General features: G+C 38.5%; 1 protein-coding gene and 1 long non-coding RNA gene across 9 annotated transcripts in view; one reads left to right on the top strand and one right to left on the bottom strand.

Moving 5' to 3' along the window:
• DAB1 (DAB adaptor protein 1) overlaps positions 1-23,504 on the bottom strand; it is a 1,130,661-nt gene that overhangs the window by 246,442 nt on the left and 860,715 nt on the right. The gene's annotated exons all lie outside the window — the stretch shown is intronic.
• LOC149442060 (uncharacterized) overlaps positions 4,457-23,504 on the top strand; it is a 41,427-nt gene continuing 22,379 nt past the window's right edge. Inside the window, exon 1 of the long non-coding RNA XR_016307245.1 lies at positions 4,457-4,559. This is a non-coding gene — a long non-coding RNA (uncharacterized LOC149442060). The remainder of the gene's footprint in view (positions 4,560-23,504) is intronic.

Raw genomic sequence — 23,504 nt, 5'->3', positions numbered from 1 at the left:
CCTACACCCACAGTTTATCCAGAGGAAGGCAAAAAAAAACCCAGCAGAGCACGATCCAATTTGCTCCTGCAGGGGAAATAATTCCTTCCTGATCCCCCGAGAGGCAATCGGATATTCCCTGGATCAACTTTACCTATAAATGTTCTATCCAGTTATATTCTGTATATCCAAGAAAGAATCCAGGACTTTCCTACAGCAATCCACTGAGCTGGCCACAACCAACTCTTGAGGGAATCTATTCCACACTTTCACAGCTCTTACTGTGAAGAGACCTTTCCGTGTTCACGAATCCTATATAATGGAATGGGCACAATGACCATGTAAGCCAGACGTTTCAAGAAGCTTTTTTGCACAGTAGTGGAACCATATAACCTGCCAGCAATGCATTTCACCCCACCCAAGGGCCTATTTGTATATTTGTGAATCGACAATTAAACCCCTGGGCAGAGGGAAGGCATCAAAGTGAAGGAGCTGGTGAGATGTCTGTTTCTACTGCTATGCAATAAAGTTTATTGAAATGCCTAATTCACTTGGTCAGTGCAGCTATACCATTGTATGGAAAGTAGAGGGGATGGAGGATGAATGGCGTTCAACTAGTTTAGCACAGCCAATCGGTAGATTGTACCAACAACACTTTTTTTTAAGTGGTACAACTCCATTTAGGAAGTTAGCAAAGATGGTTTTCAAGTTTCCCACAGACGTCACACAGCCCTCAACTGATGGCTACAAAAAAAACCAATGGAATATTCCCAAATTTAATGTAAATCCTGTATAATAATAATAATAATTTCTGTTTTGTAATAGCCCCTTCCTCACCAGACCCCTATGTTGTCTCTTAATTTCAAATGCAGGCAACCCTACTACTTCCCAAAGCAGATCCCAATGTTCATTGCCTAACGTTTACTGGCTGAATGAAGAAAAAGGAGGTGACCCATGCTACGGACAACCAACATATCTTCCATGATGACTATGGCGTGGTTTGTTTTGAGGTCACAGTGAGGGATGGATGGCAGGCAACTCTTATTTTGATCTGTTACCCAAAATCTTGATATCTGTATAGATTCCAATATCTTCCCTTGGCCAACAGAACAAACTTCTAATACAAATTTGAGTAAGTAAGCTTGAGGGCTGCTCTAGTTTGAAAGATTCCCATACTAGTCTACTTTGTTAGCTAAAAAACAGTATAGTTCAACTCTATATCACCTTACTTCTATCAAAGGCTAACATGATACATATCAATTTGTGAACTGAAAGATTTTATTTCTCTAAAATTTTGGTAAAATTTCCAAAATATTTCAAAATGCAATGGGTAAGGTTTAGGTGGCAATAGGCTTTAAATTGCTCCTGAGGGTTACAAAAGCTCCTTTCAACTATTCTTGGCAACAAAAGAAATAATGAAAATTAGAGATTTTTTTTCCCCAAAAAATGTTTGGTCAAATATCACCATTATTTTGAAATGCAATGGGAAGGTGGCTAGAATGATGCTATAGTCTTTAAATAGCTCCTGGGGGGTTACAAAAGCTCCTTTCAACTATAATGGGCCTGTTCTTTTTGCAAAAACAAAATGTGAACCTGAGAGATGTTGTTTTCCCTGCAAAATTTTGGTAAAATTGCACCAAATTTGGTAAATCGCAAAATTTATTTTGAAATGCAATGAAGAAGGTGTAGATAGCTAGAATGATGCAATAGGCTTTGAATGGTTTATGGGGGTTACAAAAGTTTATTTCAAAAGTGGACCTGTTTTTTTGGCAATAAAAAATGTGACACTGAGAGATTTTTCCTCAAAAAAAGTTAATGAAACTTCACCATTATTTTGAAACCCAATGGGGAAGGTTTAGGTGGCTATAAGGGGGTAATAAGCGGGTTACAAAACCTCCTTTTAACTAACCTTGACCTGTGAAACTGGGTGATTTTTTTCCCCTGCAAAATTTTGGTAAAATTTTACCATTATTTTGAAATGCAACGGGGAAGGTTTAGGTGACTATAAGGGTACAATAGGCTTTACATGGCTCCTGATGGTTACAAAACCTAAATCCAACTATCCTGGACCTTTTCTTTTGGCAAAAAATTGTGAAGCTAAGCAATTTTTCCCCAAACAAATTTGGATAAAATGTCACCATTATTTTGAAATGCAATGCTGAAAGCTTAGTTTGCTAGAATGATGCAATAGGCTTTAAATGGCTCCTGAGGGTTACAAATGTTCCTTTCTTATCTTGGACCTGTTCTTTTGGAAAACAAAAGAATGAAACTGACAGATTATTTACCCCCCCCCCCCAAAATAAAAACAATTTTGGTAAAATTTCAGCATTAGTTTTAATTGCAACGGGGAATGTTTAGTTTACTACAGAGGGGAAATAAGCTTTAAATTGCTCCTGATGGTTACAGAAGATCCTTTCAACTATCCTGGGTCTGTTCCTTTGGCAAAAACAATGCCCCAATAGCTTAATTTTTCAAACTGAAGACGAACAAAAAAAGAGTAAATTAAAAATATAAAGTGGCAGTGCACAAATAATAATCAGATACAAATAAAAAAAAAAAAGCACAATATTTGAATTAAATAAACTCCTGAGGGTTACAAAAATTCCTTTCAACTATCTTGGACCTGTTTTTTTGGAAAACAAAAAAGTGAAACTGATAGATTATTTACTTCCCCTTCCGCCACCACAAAAACAAAAAACAATTTTGGTAAAATTTCAGCATTAATTTTAATTGCAACAGGGAATGTTTAGTTGACTATAGAGGGTTAATAGGCTTCAAATAGCTCCTGATGGTGACAGAAGCTCCTTTCAACTATCCTGGGTCTGTTCCTTTGGCAAACACAATGCCCCAATATCTTAATTTTTTAAACTGAAGGCGAAAAAAAAAGATTCAATTAAAAATATAAAGTGACAGTGCACAAACAATAATCAGATACAAATAAAAAAAAAGCACAAATATTTGAATTAAATAAACTCCTGAGGGTTACAAAAGTTCCTTTCAACTATCTTGGACCTGTTTTTTTGGAAAACAAAAGAGTGAAACTGATAGATTATTTACTCCCCCCTCCACCACCACAAAAAAAAAAAAACAATTTTGGTAAAATTTCAGCATTAGTTTTAATTGCAACGGGGAATGTTTAGTTGACTATAGAGGGTTAATAGGCTTCAAATAGCTCCTGATGGTGACAGAAGCTCCTTTCAACTATCCTGTGTCTGTTCCTTCAGCAAACACAATGCCCCAATATCTTAATTTTTTAAACTGAAGGCGAAAAAAAAGAGTCAATTAAAAATATAAAGTGACAGTGCACAAATAATAATCAGATACAAATTAAAAAAAGAAGAAAAGAAAGCGCAAATATTTGAATTAAATAAACTAAGGTCCTAAATACATCCCGTAACCACCACCCCCATTCCCATTTACATGAAAAAATTGGATCTTTTCAAGCAAATTTCATTGAAGTGGCTCTTTGAGCAAAATTGAGAAAATTTTGCCAACAGCGGAATCAGTCATTTTGCTGTTAAATCGATTTCTCTGCTCATCTCTAATGTTACATTTTGATACTAAAATAATTTGCACACCATTTTCAGTACCATTTTCAGAAGAAATAAATGCTTTAGAGGGGAGTGAGTGAAAACAAGGACTAGGGTACCACCAAGAATGTTTTAGGTATTTCGGTATTATGAGTCTGGGCCTTGCTTGCAAGCAGTTCTGAACGCATCCTATACACATTTTTCTTTCGCATCGGGTATAATAAATATTATGAGACCGAAATGCAGCTTTATCACTGGGAAGGCCTCGTCTTCCATTCAGAGGGAGCCAATACTCTGGAGTACCTCAACGGCAGGAATTAAATTGCCATACTTGTGCGAAGACTTTGATGTTCCATGGAACGGGCCGAGTGCCAACACTTCTCTTAGCCTGTCACAATCCCCTTTTTCTTGGCAGAAACCACTATTTATGGAAATGTTTCTTCTTCCCCTTCACACATTAAGAAATAAATTATGTTATATAGGTGGCGGAGTGGATGTTTCCATAGCTACAAAGGAGCCGTTCAAAGATGTTCCACTAGGCAGAACCGTCTCATCGAAATGTGTTTGTTATTTAATGTCTGCTTAAAGAAAGAAAATGGACAAAACTGGATTGGTTCTCCAACTAACAAGTATGTATATGAAGAGATACAAATTCAAGAGAAACAAACTAAACTTGAAGAGCCTCATGGGTGGCCCTTCACTCTTTCAAATAAATATATATCTCTTAAGTCAGTGTTTCTGGTGAGGAGCTGTCTGGTTCTCCTCATGGTGCCCCAAGAATGGAATGTAGCTTGCCCTGGATTATCTTCATAAGTTGTCAAAGTGCAGGCAGGCCAGCCACCAGCATCAACCAATGATGCTCTACGAATAGGACGCATGGCATCATTGGCTGCTATAGTGATGATGACTGACTCACCCGTACCATGCCATCACATTACTCTGATCCAGAGCAGATAGCATGCAGGGTCGGCCCCAGCATTCAGGAGAAGACAGAAGTCCACCTCCTCCAGACCTCCTTCAGCTCCTCTGTCCCATTTCTGGGGCCAAAAGGTAGGGCTCTGATGTGAAGAGGGGACTGTGTGATTGGGGGGTGGGGGTTCTGTGATGGAGGACTGTGTATTTTGGGGGTCTTTTGATGACAGGTAGGGGTCTTAATGAGAGGTAGGTGCCTTGATGGCAGGAGGATGTCTTAGTGACAGGTAGGTGTCTTGATGACAGGAGGGTGTCTCAGTGAAAGGTAGATGTCTTGATGACAGGTGGGTGTCTTAGTGATAGGTAGGTGCCTTGATGGCAGGAGGATGACTTAGTGACAGGTAGATGTCTTGATGACAGGTGGGTGTCTTAGTGACAGGTAGGTGCCTTGATGGCAGGAGGATGTCTTAGTGACAGGTAGGTGCCTTGATGACAGGATGGTGTCTTAGTGATAGGTAGGTGCCTTGATGACAGGAGGGTGTCTTAGTGACAGGTAGATGTCTTGATGACAGGTGGGTGTCTTAGTGACAGGTAGGTGCCTTGATGACAGGTGGGTGTCTTAGTGACAGGTAGATGTCTTGATGACAGGTGGGTGTCTTAGTGACAGGTAGGTGCCTTGATGACAGGAGGGTGTCTTAGTGACCATGAAGTGCCTTGATGGCAGGAGGATGTCTTAGTGACAGGTAGGTGTCTTGATGACAGGCGGGTGTCTTAGTGACAGGTAGGTGCCTTGATGGCAGGAGGGTGTCTTAGTGACAGGTACTGTAGATGTCTTGAACACAGGTAGGTGTCTTAGTGACCAGTAAGTGCCTTGATGGCAGGAGGATATCTTAGTGACAGATAGGTGTCTTGATGACAGGCGGGTGTCTTAGTGACAGATAGGTGCCTTGATGGTAGGAGGGTGTCTTAGTGACAGGTAGGTGCCTTGATGACAGGATGGTGTCTTAGTGACAGGTAGGTGCCTTGATGCCAGGAGGATGTCTTAGTGACAGGTAGGTGCCTTGATGGCAGGAGGATGTCTTAGTGACAGGTAGGTGCCTTGATGACAGGAGGGTGTCTTAGTGACAGGTAGGTGCCTTGATGACAGGAGGGTGTCTTAGTGACAGGTAGGTGCCTTGATGACAGGAGGGTGTCTTAGTGACAGGTAGGTGCCTTGATGACTGGAGGGTGTCTTAGTGACAGGTAGGTGCCTTGATGGCAGGAGGATGTCTCAGTGAAAGGTAGGCTTCTTGATGACAGGAGGGTGTCTTAGTGACAGGTAGGTGTCTTGATGACAGGAGGGTGTCTTAGTGCCAGGTAGGTGTCTTGATGACAGGAGGGTGTCTTAGTGCCAGGTAGGTGTATATTGGGGGCTCTGTGAAGAGAAGACTGTGAATTAGGGGCTCTGTGATGTGGTGAATGTATTGGGGGGCTCTGTGATGGGAGAATGTGTATTAGAGACACTATGATGGGGGACTGTGTATTGAGGGGCTGTGTGACAGGGGACTGTGTATTGAGGGGCTGTGTGATTGGGCTACTCTAACATGGGGGGATTGTGTACTGGGGGAATCTTTGATAGGGGAACTCTGTATTGGGGGCTCTGTGATAGGGGACTGTGTGTTGGGGAACTCAACGATAGGGATGTGTATTGGGGTCTCTTTGATAGGGGTACTGTGTATTGGGGTTGCTCTATGATGGAGGATTGTGTAGTGGGGGCTCTTTGATAGGGGGATGTATAGGGAGGCTGTATATTGGGGGTCTTTTTGATGAGGGTGTTGTTTATTCTGGGGCTCTGTGATGGAGGGAATAAGTATTGAGGAGTTCTGTGTGATGGAGGACTATGTACTGGGGGGGGGGGGGGGGGCTGTGTATTGGGTGGCTTTTTGATAGAGGGTCTGTGTATTAGGGGCTCTGTGATAAGGGGCTACCTACTGGCTCTATGATGTGGAAATTGTGTATTGGGGGGCTCTTTGATGGGGGACTGTGTATTGGGGAGCTTTATAATGGGGCCCTCTGTATGTGAGGCTCTTTGATAGGGGAATTGTGTATTGGAGGGCCCTTTGATAGAGGGACTGTGTACTGGGGGGCTCTTTAAATGGGGGACTGTGTATTGGGGGCCTTTATAATGGGGCCCTCTGTATGTGAGGCTCTTTGATAGGGAGCCTGTGTATTGGAGGGCCCCTTGATAGAGGGACTGTGGGCTCTTTGTTGAAGGGAGACTGTATTCTGGGGCTCTATGAAGGGGGGCTACATAATAGAGTTCTCTTTAATAGATAGATTGTGTATTGGGAGGCTGTTTGATAGAGGGCCTGTGTTTTGGGGGCTGTTTCATAGGGGGGGCTGTGTACTGGGGGGCTCTTTGATGGGGGGATTGTGTATTCTGGGACTTTATGACAGGGGACTCGGTATTGGAGGCTGTTTGATAGGGGAATTGTGTATTGGGGGGCTCTTTGCACGGGAGGCTGTGTAATGGAGGTTCTGTGATGGGGGACATTGTATACAGTATGAGGTCTCTATGATGGGGGACTACATAATAGGGGGCTCATTAATAGGTAGATTGTGTATTGGGAGGCTGTTTGATAGAGGGCCTGTGTTTTGGGGGCTCTTTTATAGGGGGGCTCTTTGATGGGGGGATTGTGTATTCTGGGGTTTTATGATGGGGGACTCTGTATTGGGGGGCTGTTTGACAGGGAGCAGGGGCAGACTGACTATTTGGAAACTCGGGCACTGCCCTAGGGCGCGGGGTCAGCAGGGGGGCCCATGAGATGCCCCTGGTACCTTTTTCATAGGCTTTTTTGAGGCAAGGACACAGGGGCTCCATGATCCCCTATTGCCTGGGGGCCCCATGAGTTGTAGTCCGCCCCTGATAGGGAGGCTGTGTAATGGAGTTTCTGTGATGGGGGACATTGTATACAGTATGAGGGCTCTATGATGGGGGGATTGTGTGACTGGAGGCCATTGGCTGCTTTTTATTATTGTGCTCTGAACTAATGTCAAGATTAGAAGAATTTAGACTCTCAAAGTCTTTGTTTGGAATTTTCATTAGACTTTGCACACATTTAAAATGTGGGGGCACTGGAGGGTGTATTTTTGCACTTGTTTTGTGATGGATCAAGATTTCCTATTTCAATACCTATGGACTTAATATTCACAATTTGCAAACTTGACTGATACATATATACATAGATTTTATTTTAATTAATATTAAATAATAAAAATATTATTTATAAAATAAGTTTTTTATATTTAAGAATTGTTTATAATTATAGTATTACTCGTACATTTGAGTGTTATAACTCATCCTTATATATACACTATATTGCCAAATGTATGGGGCCGCCTGCCTTTCCACGCACATGACCTTTAATACCCCCCAGTCTTAGTCCGTAGGGTTCAATATTGAGTTGGCCCCGCCCTTTGCAGCTATAACAGCTTCAACTCTTCTGGGAAGGCCGTCCACAAGGTTTAGGAGGGTGTCTATGGGAAGGTTGGACCATTCTTCCAGAAGCACATTTGTCAGGTCAGGTACTGATGTCGGGGGAGGAGGCCTGGCTCACAGTCTCCGCTCTAATTCATCCCAAAGGTGTTCTATGGGGTTGAGGTCAGGACTCTGTGCAGGCCAGTCAAGTTCCTCCACCCCAAACTGGCTCCTCCATGTCTTTATGGACCTTGCTTTGTGCACTGGTGTGCAGTCATGTTGGAGCAGGAAGGGGCCATCCCCAAACTCCTCCCACAAATTTGGGAGCATGAAATTGTCCAAAATGTCTTGGTATGCTGACACCTTAAGAGTTCATCCAACACTACCCACAACCCAGCAACAACCCGTCCACCCAACACTACCCACAACCCAGCAACAGCCCGTCCACCCAACACTACCCACAACCCAGCAACAACCTGTCCACCCAACACTACCCACAACCCAGCAACAACCCGTCCACCCAACACTACCCACAACCCAGCAACAGCCCGTCCACCCAACACTACCCACAACCCAGCAACAGCCCGTCCACCCAACACTACCCACAACCCAGCAACAACCCGTCCACCCAACACTACCCACAACCCAGCAACAACCTGTCCACCCAACACTACCCACAACCCAGCAACAACCCGTCCACCCAACACTACCCACAACCCAGCAACAGCCCGTCCACCCAACACTACCCACAACCCAGCAACAACCCGTCCACCCAACACTACCCACAACCCAGCAACAACCCGTCCACCCAACACTACCCACAACCCAGCAACAGCCCGTCCACCCAACACTACCCACAACCCAGCAACAACCCGTCCACCCAACACTACCCACAACCCAGCAACAACCCGTCCACCCAACACTACCCACAACCCAGCAACAGCCCGTCCACCCAACACTACCCACAACCCAGCAACAACCCGTCCACCCAACACTACCCACAACCCAGCAACAACCCATCCACCCAACACTACCCAGATGCCCTTTTAAACTCCAGACACAGGCGTACTATCAAACAGCCTTTCACTGGAACTAGGGGGCCAAGCCTAACCCCTGAAAAAGAACTCCACACCATCATCCCCCCTCCACCAAACTTTACACTTGGCCCAATGCAGTCAGGCAAGTACCGTTCTCCTGACCACCGCCAAAGCCAGACACGTCCATCGGATTGCCAGACAGAGAAGCGTGATTGGTCACTCCAGAGAACACATCTCCTCTGCTCTAGAGTCCAGTGGCGACGTGCTTTACACCACGGCATCCGACGCTTTGCATTGCACTTGGTGATGGAAGGCTTGGACGCAGCTGCTCGGCCATGGAAACCCATTCCATGAAGCTCTCTATGCACTGTTGTTGGGCCAATCTGAATACCTGAATCCAATGATTTGGAGGGGGTGTCCCAATACTTTTGACAATATAGCGTATGTTCTCTATGTTATAGTTGTTGTTTGTTCTTTATACTTCCATTGACCCTTGTCAGAGCGCGGTGTATTTCTGGAGTTTTCTTGTCTATTACATGCCATCCGTCTTCATAAAGATTTTCTTTAAATTGACTGTTTCCTTTTAATACTTTCTACAAATTGTGCTTTAAACGTGATCCAGCCTCTCATTTCGGGATAAATCACAGTTATTTGTACACAGGCTCCAGTTAAATGATATGTCTTCGGGTCCAATTTGACTCCCGCTATGCAGTTTTGAAAATTTCCGACGCAAAATGAGATAGTTCCATAAAATGTATGATTGCCGCTCTGGCAGGTAAGCTGCCGTCACAGAACGTGCGCTAATTCAAGAAAAAAAAAAAAAAGATGCGACACCCCAGAGGCTGACAACGCCATCACATACAGGAAACCATAAAGCTTTTATTGTGTTACAGGAGCCATAACCGATCCGAAGATACCGAGAAACACGTCGAGGAAATCAGCACCTTATACAAGAATGGAAATAGTCTGACTTATGTTGTTATAATTGTGCCGGCTTGCTGATGACAGATTTCCCTTTGCTGAGATTTAAGGCCCCATTCACACTATGCATGGCGGTAATGAATGTGAAATTACATTTAGAATCTGTTAAAGTGAACCTGTCATCAGATATGTATTCCAGGCAGTGCCGGGACAGGGTCACCTAGCGCCCAGGGAGGAGATGCAAAACAGCACCTCCCCCCTCAAAAATGTATAAATATTATGTGTCAGCAAAAATCATCCCCCCCCCCCCAAAAAAAAAAAAAAAAAAATTGAACACTAACCTTCACCCCTATTCACATGGAAGAAAAATATATTTGAAATATATTTTTAAAATATTCTTCCCAAATTTATTGACAGATATTTGAAATGCTACAATTTTGGCCGTATTCAATATATTTCAAAATATATTTCCCAGCCAGTGCCATTAGTACAGGACAATGTATATTATTATCACCGATCACTGTATTAATGTCGCTAGGGATGTCAGTAGCAGTTAGTGTCAGATTGCCATCCGCAGTCCCGCAGCCTCATTATAAGTCGCCGATCGCCGCCATTAGTAGTATAAAAAAAAAATTTCCATTGTATATACCATAGTTTCCCACGTGGAAGAAAAATATATTTGAAATATATTTTAAAAATATTCTTCCCAAATATATTGACATATATTTGAAATGCTACAATTTTGGACATATTCAATATATTTCAAAATATATTTCAAGAAATATAAATAAATATATATATATATATATATATATATATATATACATACTGCATGTTGAAATGCATTTTTATTACAAAATATATGAAAACTATTTTTAAAAATACATTTCAAATCTACAGTATGTCAAATCTACATTTTTGCAAATGCATTTACAAATATATGTAAAAATATATGTTGAAATGACTTTGTTATATGTAAAAAAAAATCTGAAGAATATAATACAATTTTGGCCATATTTGAAATATTTTTTTTAAAAAATCCAGTATATATACCATAGTTTCCAACATGGAAGGAAAATGGAAGGAAAATATATTTGAAATATATTTTAAAAATACTACAATTTTGGCCATATTCAATATATTTCGAAAATATATTTCCCAGCCAGTGCCATTAGTACAGTGACAATGTATATTATTATCACCGATCACTGTATTAATGTGGCTGGGGATGTCAGTGGCAGTTAGTGTCAGATTGCCATCCGCAGTCCCGCAGCCTCGTTATAAGTCGCCGATCGCCGCCATTAGTAGTATAAAAAAAAAAAATTCCATTGTATATACCATAGTTTCCCACATGGAAGAAAAATATATTTGACTTATATTTTAAAAATACTACAATTTTGGCCATATTTGAAATATTTAAAAAAAAATTCCAGTATATGTACCATAGTTTCCCACATGGAAGGAAAATATGGAAAGAAAGTATATTTGAAATATATTTTAAAAATACTACAATTTTGGCCATATTTGAAATATTTAAAATATTTAAAATAAAATTCCAGTATATATACCATAGTTTCCCACATGGAAGGAAAATGGAAGCAAAATATGGAAGGAAAATATATTTGTTAGTGTCAGATTGCCATCCGCAGTCCCACAGCCTCATTATAAGTCGCCGATCGCCGCCATTAGTAGTATAAAAAAAAAATTTCCATTGTATATACCATAGTTTCCCACATGGAAGAAAAATATATTTGAAATATATTTTAAAAATATTCTTCCCAAATATATTGACATATATTTGAAATGCTACAATTTTGGACATATTTAATATATTTCAAGAAATATAAATTAAAAAAAAAAAAAAAAATATATATATATATATATATATATATATATATATATATATTATATATATATATATATACATATATACATACTGCATGTTGAAATGCATTTTTATTACAAAATATATGAAAACTATTTTTAAAAATACATTTCAAATATACAGTATGTCAAATCTACATTTTTGCAAATGCATTTACAAATATATGTTGAAATGACTTTGTTATATGTAAAAAAAAATCTGAAGAATATAATACAATTTTGGCCATATTTGAAATATTTAAAAAAAAATTGCAGTATATATACCATAGTTTCCCACATGGAAGGAAAATGGAAGGAAAATATATTTGAAATATATTTTAAAAATGCTACAATTTTTGCCTTATTCAATATATTTCGAAAATATATTTCCCAGCCAGTGCCATTAAAAATTTCCATTATATATACCATAGTTTCCCACATGGAAGAAAAATATATTTGAAATATATTTTAAAAATACCACAATTCTGGCCATATTTGAAATATTTTTTAAAACAATCCAGTATATATACCATAGGTTCCCACATGGAAGGAAAATGGAAGGAAAATATGGAAGGAAAATATATTTGAAATATATTTTAAAAATATTCTTCCCAAATATATTGACATATATTTGAAATGCTACAATTTTGGCCGTATTCAATATATTTCAATATATTTGAAATATTTAAAAAAAAATTCCAGTATATATCCCATAGGTTCCCACATGGAAGGAAAATGGAAGGAAAATATATTTGAAATATATTTTAAAAATACTACAATTTTGGCCATATTTGAAATATTTAAAATATTTAAAATAAAATTTCAGTATATATACCATAGTTTCCCACATGGAAGGAAAATGGAAGCAAAATATGGAAGGAAAATATATTTGTTAGTGTCAGATTGCCATCCACAGTCCCACAGCCTCATTATAAGTCGCCGATCGCCGCCATTAGTAGTATATAAAAAAAAAATTCCATTGTATATACCTAGGTTTCCCACATGGAAGAAAAATATATTTGAAATATATTTTAAAAATACTACAATTTTGGCCATATTTGAAATATATGTTTTAAAAAAATACAGTATATATACCATAGGTTCCCACATGGAAGGAAAATGGAAGGAAAATATGAAAGGAAAATATATTTGAAATATATTTTAAAAAATATTCTCCCCCCATATATAGAGACAAATTTTTAAATGCTACAATTTTGGCCACATTCACTATATTTTAAAATATATTTCCCAGCCAGTGCCATTAGTACAGTGACAATGTATATTATTATCACCGATTCTGTATTAATGTCGCTGGGGATGTCAGTGGCAGTTAGTGTCAGATTGCCATCTGCAGTCCCGCAGCCTCATTATTAGTCGCCGATTGCCGCCATTAGTAGTATAAAAAAAAAATTACATTATATATACCATAGTTTCCCATATGGAAGAAAAATATATTTGAAATATATTTTAAAAATACTACAATTTTGGCCATATTTGAAATATTTAAAAAAAAATTCCAGTATATATACCATAGTTTCCCACATGGAAGGAAAATGGAAGGAAAATATGGAAGGAAATTATATTTGAAATATATTTTAAAAATACTAAAATTTTGGCCATATTCAATATATTTCAAAATATATGTAAATAAATAAATAAATAAATAAATATATATATATATATATATATATATATATATATATATATATATACTTGGCAAGCATGGGCAACTGGAACAAGGGTGCAGGGAATGGCACAGGGTGGTTCACCTATTGGGGGGGGGGATGCAGTTCTACATCTTTTCACTGGGCACTGGATGAATTTGTCTCAGTACTAATGGAGGGCAACAAAAATGAAAAACAGAATGAGATTGTGCAATGTGCTTGTGTATAGCCATGACTCAACGCAAGATTTAAAAAAAGACCCACATGGAGGAAAAATATATTTGAAATATATTTTAAAAATATTCTTCACAAATATATTGACACATATTTGAAATGCTACAATTTTGGCCATATTCAATATATTTCAAAATATATTTCCCAGCCAGTGCCATTAGTACAATGACAATGTATATTATTATCACCGATCACTGTATTAATGTCGCTGGGGATGTCAGTGGCAGTTAGTGTCAGATTGCCATCCACAGTCCTGCAGCCTCATTATAAGCCGCCAATTGCCGCCATTAGTAGTATAAAAAAATTTCCATTGTATATACCATAGTTTCCCACATGGAAGAAAAATATTTTTGAAATATATTTTAAAAATAGTACAATTTTGCCCATATTTGAAATATTTAAAAAAAATTCAAGTATATATAGCATAGTTTCCCACATGGAAGGAAAATGGAAGGAAAATATGGAAGGAAAATATATTTGAAATATATTTTAAAAATACTACAATTTTGGCCATATTCAATATATTTCAAAATATATGTAAATAAATAAATAAATATATATATATATATACTTGGCAAGCATGGGCAGCTGGAACAAGAGCGCAGGGAATGGCACAGGGTGGTTCACCTATTGGGGGGAGGGGGGGGGGACGCAGTTCCACATCTTTGCCCTGGGCACTGGATGAATTTGTCTCAGTACTAATGGAGGGCAAGAAAACTGAAAAACAGAATGAGATTGTGCAATGTGCTTGTGTATAGCCATGACTCAACGCAAGATTTAAAAAAAGACCCACATGGAGGAAAAATATATTTGAAATATATTTTAAAAATATTCTTCACAAATATATTGACATATATTTGAAATGCTACAATTTTGGACATATTCAATATATTTCAAAATATACTTCTATATATATATATATATATATATATATATATATATATATATATTTATTGCATGTTGAAATACATTTCTTTTACAAAATATATTAAAAATATTTTTAAGAAATACATTTCAAATATACTGTATGTCTTTAGAAATACAAATCTACATTTTTTCAAATGCATTTACAAATATATGTAAAAATATATGTTGAAATTAACTTTTTTATGTGTTAAAAAAAATCTGAAGAATATAATTTAAAAATATATGTATTTTTAAAAATAATTTTCATATAGTTTGTAATGTATAAAAATCACATTTCAACGTGCAATATATACATACATATATACATATATATGTGTATACATGTATTTTATATATATATATATATATATATATATATATATATATATATTTTTTTTTTTTTTTTTTAAATATATTTTGAAATATATTGAATACAGCCAAAATTGTAGCATTTCAAATATTTGGGAAGAATATTTTAAAAATATATTTCAAACATATTTTTCTTTCATATGGGTACCCCTTAAGCATAAATTCCCTATGTAAAACAAAATTCTTCCCAAAGAAAAATTCTGCTCTACCAATACAAATTTGCCCCTCCCTGTTCAAATCCTCTCCCTCTCTAAATCCCCTCTCCCAACTCCTAGCACAAATCCCTCCAATCATCCCTACTAGCACAAATCACCCCCCCCACCCCCAAATCCCTGTTCCTTAGACATAACCACCCTCCTGGTACAAATCACCCCTTCTAGCACAACTTCCCAAATCCCCACAGGGCCCAGGGCAAAACATTTATATTTTTATATATATATATATATATATATATATATATATATATATATATATATATATATATATTTATATATATATATATAATATATATATATGTATATATATAATTATATAATATATATATATTAAGTTATTCAGTTGTTTATTTATTTATACTTATTTTTTATAATTATCACTCATATATTAGATTTCATTCTTTGTTTTCACCATTATTTCTGTAAAAAATACATAAATAAAAATAAATATAAACAAATATTTATATTTATATATATTACATTATTAAGTTGTTTATTTATTTATATTTAATTTTTATAATTATCACTAATATATTATATATCATTCTTTGTTTTCACAATTATTTCTGTAAAAAATACATAAATAAAAATAAATATAAACAAATATTTATATTTATATATATTGAATTATTAAGTTGTTTATTTATTTATATAATTTTTTTATAATTATCACTAATATATATAATTCTTTGTTTTCACCATTATTTCTGTAAAAAATACATAAATAAATATATATATAAATAAATATTTATATTTATTAAGTTATTAAGTTGTTTATTTATATTTATTTTTTATAATTATCACTTATATATTATATATCATTCTTTGTCATCTTCACCATTATTTCTGTAAAAAATACATAAATAAAAATAAATATAATTAAACATTTCTATTTTTATATATATTTATATTAAGTTATTAAGTTGTTTATTTATTTATATTTATTTTTATTTATGTATTTTTTACAGAAATAATGGTGAAGACAAAGAATGATATATAATATATGAGTGATAATTATAAAAAATAAATATAAATAAATAAACAACTGAATAACTTAATATATATATATATATATATATATATAGATAGATATATATATAGATAGATATATATATAAATGTTTAATTATATTTATTTTTATTTATGTATTTTTTACAGAAATAATGGTGAAGATGACAAAGAATGATATATAATATATAAGTGATAATTATAAAAAATAAATATAAATAAACAACTTAATAACTTAATAAATATAAATCTTTATTTATATTTATATTTATTTATGTATTTTTTACAGAAATAATGGTGGAGACAAAGAATGATAAATAATATAATAAAATTATATAATATAAAATTCTATTATTTTTATATATATTATATATAAAATTATATATAATATATTACAATAATATAATAATATGATAATTGATGTTTGATGATAGCATTATGAAGTGTATGCGCCGCTTGTATTCATTAAAATAGGGGTGATACCAGGGGCCGACCGGGCAATAGGGGATCATGGGGCCCCTGTGTCCTCGCCCACACCCAAAAAAGCCTATGAAAAAGCCAATGAAAGGCACCAGGGCATCTCATGGGGCCCCCTACTGACCCCGGGCCCTCGGACAGTGCTCGAGTGCTCGATTGGTCAGTCCACCCCTGGGTGATACTCATAATTTTTGGATTTTTTAAATAGGGTATAGTGGCAGCAATATTTATATATTTTTTTAGAAGCTAAAATCTTTTTTTCATCAGGCACGATATAGTGACATTTGGATAAATATTTCAAGGTGGTCACTTATAGAACATAGGCAAAGTCACAGGCTGGAGCTCAGGAATGGATTTTTAATAAGATTTTTTAAAAAACTGAGCTTTTTTAAAACACGATATTGTTGCTGTATATTGTGACACTTCAGGAATGTATTCATGTAGACTTGAAAAGTTACTGACAGGTCCACTTTAATACTGAGTGTGTAGATATAAATATATGTACAGTATATCCAGTATACTCAATGCAGCAATATTTGGCTGGTCTATAGAAGGAATAGATTTTTTTACTACCGAGGGGTAAAACAATAGAATAAAAGGCATTATAAGGCATAATGTAGAAATAAATAAATCCTCTGTATTTACTGGGAGAGCTGACAGTCTTGTGCAGCCGATATTACAGTACAGTTATCAGCGCAGTACTCAAGACTTACTATCTAAAGAGAGGTTAGCGAGCCTGTTCAATGCAAGTGCTGACCCGTTAAGAATTGAGATGAATGAGATAGAAATTCAATTTCTTTTAAAATCTCTTCTGTTCCTCGGCAGCAAAATAGCATCGGGCGGCCGGGGCGCAGTATAAAACAAAGGGAAAAAAATGTCTTCAATAAGCCGGATTTTCAGTCTTTTAAAGGTTTACATTAGATTTTGGCTCCTCGCAAAGTCTCGGTCAGTCAGTGGGTGATGCGAAGTGTTTACTGAAGAAAATCATATTTTTATACAGCCGGCTACTGCTCAATAAAAGGAGATTAAAGGGGCTCAGCCTTCTCTTTCTGGGGACTGAGGCATTAAGGAGGCTGGCGCTGCCACATGGTTCCAAATGTCATGAAGCAACAAAAGGCAGAGAGAGAATGAGGGAGAGAGAAAGAAGAGAGAGAAAGAAGAGAGAGAGGAGAGAGAGGATAAAAAGAAGAGAGAGAGAGATGAAGACAAATGCAGAGAGAAGGGAGAATGAGAGAGGAGAGAGAGAGAGAGAGAGAGAGATAATAGATGAGGGAGAGAGAGAAAAGAGAGGAGAGAGAGAGGAGAGAGGGGGGAGAAAGAGATATAGAGAGAGAAGAGAGAGGAAAGTGAGGGTACAAAGAGAAGAGAGGGGGGGGGGAGAAAGAAAGAGAGAGAGAGGAGAGAACAAGAGAGGAGAAAATGAAGAGAGAGAGAGAAGGGAGAGTGGGAGAGGAGAGAGAGAGATGGAGAGAGAGATGGGGAGAGAGATAAGAGATGAGAGAGAGAGAAGAGAGGAGAGAGAGGAGAGAGAGGAGAGAGAGCGATAAGAGAGGAGAGACAGAGAAGAGAGAGGGGAGAAAGAGATATAGAGGGAGAAGAGAGGAAAGTAAGGGTACAAAGAGAAGAGAGAGGGGGGCAGGAGAAAGAGAGAACATAGATGAGAGAGAGGGGAGAGAGGAGAGAGAGGGGAGAGAGAGAGAAGAGAGAGGGGAGAGAGGAGAGAGAACATATATGAGGCAGAGGGGAGAGCAAGAGAGAAAGAGAAGGAACAGAGATGAGAGAGAGAAGAGATGAGAGAGGGGGGGGGGGGAGAGAAGAGAGAGGGGAGAGAGAAGAATGAGAATATAGAGGGGAGAGAGGGGAAGAGAGGAGAGAGGGGAAGAGAGGAGAGAAAGGGGAAGAGAGGAGAGGGGAAGAGAGGAGAGGGGAAGAGAGAAAGAGGGAGAGAGAGAGAACATAGATGAGAGAGAGGGGAGAGCGAGAGAGAAAGAGGGAGAGGGAGAGAGCATAGATGAGAGAGAGGGGAGAGCGAGAGAGAAAGAGGGAGAACAGAGATGAGAGAGAGGGGAGAGAGAGGGGAGAGAGGAGCGTGTTGAGAGAGAACAGAGATGAGAGAGAGAGGGGAGAGAGGAGAGAGAGGGGAGAGAGGAGAGAGAGGGAAAAGAGGAGAGAGTTGAGAGAGAGAGAACAGAGATGAGAGAGAGAACAGAGATGAGAGAGAGAGCAGAGATGAGGGAAATTTGCCTTACTGACCAATAAGGACCAGTTGAAGCCATGTGGCCTGCAACAACTCATCAGCGCCATGTCTATCCCAAACGCCCAACAATATGTCCTGACTAAATCTCAAATAAGAAACATAATGAATGATTCCAAAGAAACATGTTGGGGAATGGAGAAACAAAATAACAAACTCCAAGAAACTGTTTACCAGTCACTGCAAACTGGCCCCATACCTGGAGGTGCTACAACACCCCAAAGGCAGACAGACCCTGAGCCTGTACAGGCTGAGCCCCCCACTGCCCCACATCAAATCACGATGGCACAGACAGACCTACAAACCCAGGGAGAGTGGACTGTGCCAGCAATGTGACCAGGGGGTCCTGAAGGATGAGGACCACTCCCTGCTACAGTGCCCCAAGTACTCATCAGTGAGGGACACTCACTTCCAGGGACTCTCATCCCGGACTTCACTTCTATAGAAGAGAAGAGGAAACTCCAAGTTCTACTGGGAGAAGAGGAGCCAATGGTGAAAGTAGCTGCACAATATGTGACACCATGCCACAGACTGAGAGGGACATGAAAAACTGAGGACATAAAAATCCTTTACATGGACTCTTCCCCTATCCCCCTTTATATTATCCATTTCCCCACCCCCCTTTCCCATACAAACTGGTTTGGCAATGCTAAAATGTTATTTGGTCCTGCCAATAAAGCTCATTTGAATTAAATTGGATAGAGGATAGAAATGATAGAGAGAGAAAAGGGAGAGATGTGATATAGATAGAGATGAGGGAGATAAGGCAGAGGGATGGGAGAGAAGGGAAAGAGATGAGGCAGAGGGATGGGAGAGAAGGGAAAGAAATCAGGCAGGGGGGTGGGAGAGAAGGGAAAGAGATCAGGCAGAGGGATGGGAGAGAAGGGAAAGAGATGAGGCAGGGGGGTGGGAGAGAAGGGAAAGAGATGAGGCAGAGGAATGGGAGAGAAGGGAAAGAGATGAGGCAGAGGGATGGGAGAGAAGGGAAAGAGATCAGGCAGGGGGGTGGGAGAGAAGGGAAAGAGATCAGGCAGGGGGGTGGGAGAGAAGGGAAAGAGATGAGGCAGGGGGGTGGGAGAGGAGGGAAAGAGATCAGGCAGGGGGGTGGGAGAGGAGGGAAAGAGATGAGGCAGAGGGATGGGAGAGAAGGGAAAGAGATCAGGTAGGGGGGTGGGAGAGAAGGGAAAGAGATGAGGCAGAGGTGTCCTTCTGTGGGGCTGCATGAGTGCTGCTGGTGTCGGAGAGCTACATTTCATTGATGGTGTCATGAATTCACAGATGTACTGCTCTATATTGAAGGAGAAGATGCTACCATCACTCCATGCCAGAGGCGTCCCTAGGGTTGGTGTCACCCGGTGCAATAACACTTGGTGACACCCCCTCCGACGATCTCCGCAGGATGGATCGGATCTGCGGATTGAGCATAAGGGATCGGACTCCAATCCATTATGCTCAATCCACAGATCCGATCCATCCTGCGGGGATTGTTCTTTACAACTTACCTTTTCTTGGAGTGGGTCCGGGTGTAGCAGCAAGATGTGTCTCCCATGTAGATATGTCCCCCCTGAAGCAACTGCGCATGTCCCGGTTTCAGGCACGATCAATCGATGATAGCAGTAGTTCTATCATCGATTGATCGTGCGTTAAACCGGGACATGCGCAGTTGCTTCAGGGGGGACATCTACATGGGAGAGACATCTTGCCGCTACACCGACGTCACCCCGTATAGGTTGCATGCCGATGATCCCCGCAGGATCGTCGGCATGCAACCTATATGGGTTGACACCAGACCCGCTCCAAGAAAAGGTAAGTTGTAAAGAAAGCCAACGATCGTCAGCTTGCTTTACAACTTACCTTTTTGTGGAGCGGGTCCGGTGTCACCCCGTGCGGTCGGTGTCACCCGGTGCGGTTCGAACCACCCGCACCTGCCTTGGGATGCCACTGCTCCATGCCCTTGGTTGTCGTGCACTTTTCCAACATGACAATGATCCAAAACACACATCTAAGGCCACTGTTACATTTCTGAAGAAGAACCGGGTGAAAGTGATTCAGTGGCCAAGTACGTCACCTGATCTGAACCCAATCCAACACCTATGGGGAATTCTGAAGAGACAAGTCATTCATCACTCTCCATCCAGCATCCAGGCTCTAAAAGAGGTCATTCTTGAAGAATGGAAAAAGATCGATGTTGCAATATGTTGCCAACTTGTTCATTCCATGCCTAGAAGACTTGCTGCTGTCCTTACCATGGAGGTTGTACAGAATACGAGATGAAGTCATTTTTGTTGGGGAGTGGATTCATTTTTGCATCAACTAATTTGAGTAAAACTGAAGATTTTGTCATCTGAGTTATATTATTAACCTTCCTTTCATGGAATGAGCCGAACAAATGTTTTATAAAACTCAGTTTTGTCAAAAGTTTGGAAATTGTTCTTCTGTTCATTGAGATGTTGATTCAAATCTTACTTTTCAAAAGGAGTGTACTGATTTATGCCGAGCACTGTATATATAAGGGCAAGCCATAGGTCTAGTTTATTTCAGACTATACATACAAGCTATGTTTTGGGAACATTAACACACATTGATAAGATTCGTTTTAAGCACTTATCTATTATACATGGAGATCATATCCCCCGTTATGTATTATACATGGAGATCATATCCCCCCTTATGTATTATACATGGAGATCATATCCCCCCTTATGTATTATACATGGAGATCATATCCCCCGTTATGTATTATACATGGAGATCATATCCCCCCCTTATGTATTATACATGGAGATCATATCCCCCTTATGTATTATACATGGAGATCATATCCCCCCTTATGTATTATACATGGAGATCATATCCCCCCTTATATATTATACATGGAGATCATATCCCCCTTATGTATTATACATGGAGATCATATCCCCCTTATGTATTATACATGGAGATCATATCCCCCCTTATGTATTATACATGGAGATCATATCCCCCCTTATGTATTATACATGGAGATCATATCCCCCCTTATGTATTATACATGGAGATCATATCCCCCTTATGTATTATACATGGTGATCATATCCCCCTTATGTATTATACATGGAGATCATATCCCCCCTTATGTATTATAAATGGAAATCATATCCCCCCTTATGTATTATACATTCAGATAATATCCCCCCTTATGTATTATACATGGAGATCATATCCCCCCCTTATGTATTATACATGGAGATCATATCCCCCCCTTATGTATTATACATGAAGATCATATCCCCCCTTATGTATTATACATGGTGATCATATCCCCCCCTTATGTATTATACATGGTGATCATATCCCCCCCTTATGTATTATACATGAAGATCATATCCCCCCTTATGTATTATACATGGTGATCATATCCCCCCCTTATGTATTATACATGAAGATCATATCCCCCCTTATGTATTATACATGGTGATCATATCCCCCCCCTTATGTATTATACATGGAGATCATATCCCCCCTTATGTATTATACATGGAGATCATATCCCCCCCTTATGTATTATACATGAAGATCATATCCCCCCTTATGTATTATACATGGTGATCATATCCCCCCTTTATGTATTATACATGGAGATCATATCCCCCCTTATGTATTATACATGGAGATCATATCCCCCCTTTATGTATTATACATGGTGATCATATCCCCCCCTTATGTATTATACATGGAGATCATATCCCCCCTTATGTATTATACATGGTGATCATATCCCCCCCTTATGTATTATACATGAAGATCATATCCCCCCTTATGTATTATACATGGTGATCATATCCCCCCCTTATGTATTATACATGAAGATCATATCCCCCCTTATGTATTATACATGGTGATCATATCCCCCCTTTATGTATTATACATGGTGATCATATCCCCCCTTATGTATTATACATGGTGATCATATCCCCTCCCTTATGTATTATACATGGAGATCATATCCCCCCTTATGTATTATACATGGAGATCATATCCCCCCTTATGTATTATACATGGTGATCATATCCCCCCTTATGTATTATACATGGTGATCATATCCCCCCTTATGTATTATACATGGTGATCATATCCCCCTTATGTATTATACATGGTGATCATATCCCCCCCTTATGTATTATACATGGAGATCATATCCCCCCTTATGTATTATACATGGAGATCATATCCCCCCTTATGTGTTATACATGGAGATCATATCCCCCCTTATGTATTATACATAGAGATCATATCCCCCTTATGTATTATACATGGAGATCATATCCCCCTTATGTATTATACATGGACATCATATCCCCCCTTATGTATTATACATGGAGATCATATCCCCCTTATGTATTATACATGGAGATCATATCCTCCCCTTATGTATTATACATGGAGATCATATCCCCCTTATGTATTATACATGGAGATCATATCCCCCTTAAGATATTACACATGGAGATCATATCCCCTCCTTATGTATTGTACATGGAGATCATATCCCCCCTTATGTATTATACATGGAGATCATATCCCCACTTATGGATTATACATGGAGATCATATCCCCCCCTTATGTATTATACATGGAGATCATATCCCCCCCTTATGTATTATACATGGAGATCATATCCCCCCCTTATGTATTATAC

The sequence above is a fragment of the Staurois parvus genome, unplaced genomic scaffold (assembly GCF_062004578.1).
Source record: "Staurois parvus isolate SC_StPar_1 unplaced genomic scaffold, SC_StPar_1.0 ptg000917l, whole genome shotgun sequence".
NCBI lineage: Eukaryota > Metazoa > Chordata > Amphibia > Anura > Ranidae > Staurois > Staurois parvus.
Note: the sequence above shows the minus strand (reverse complement) of the source record. Positions and strands in the feature narration are given on the sequence as shown.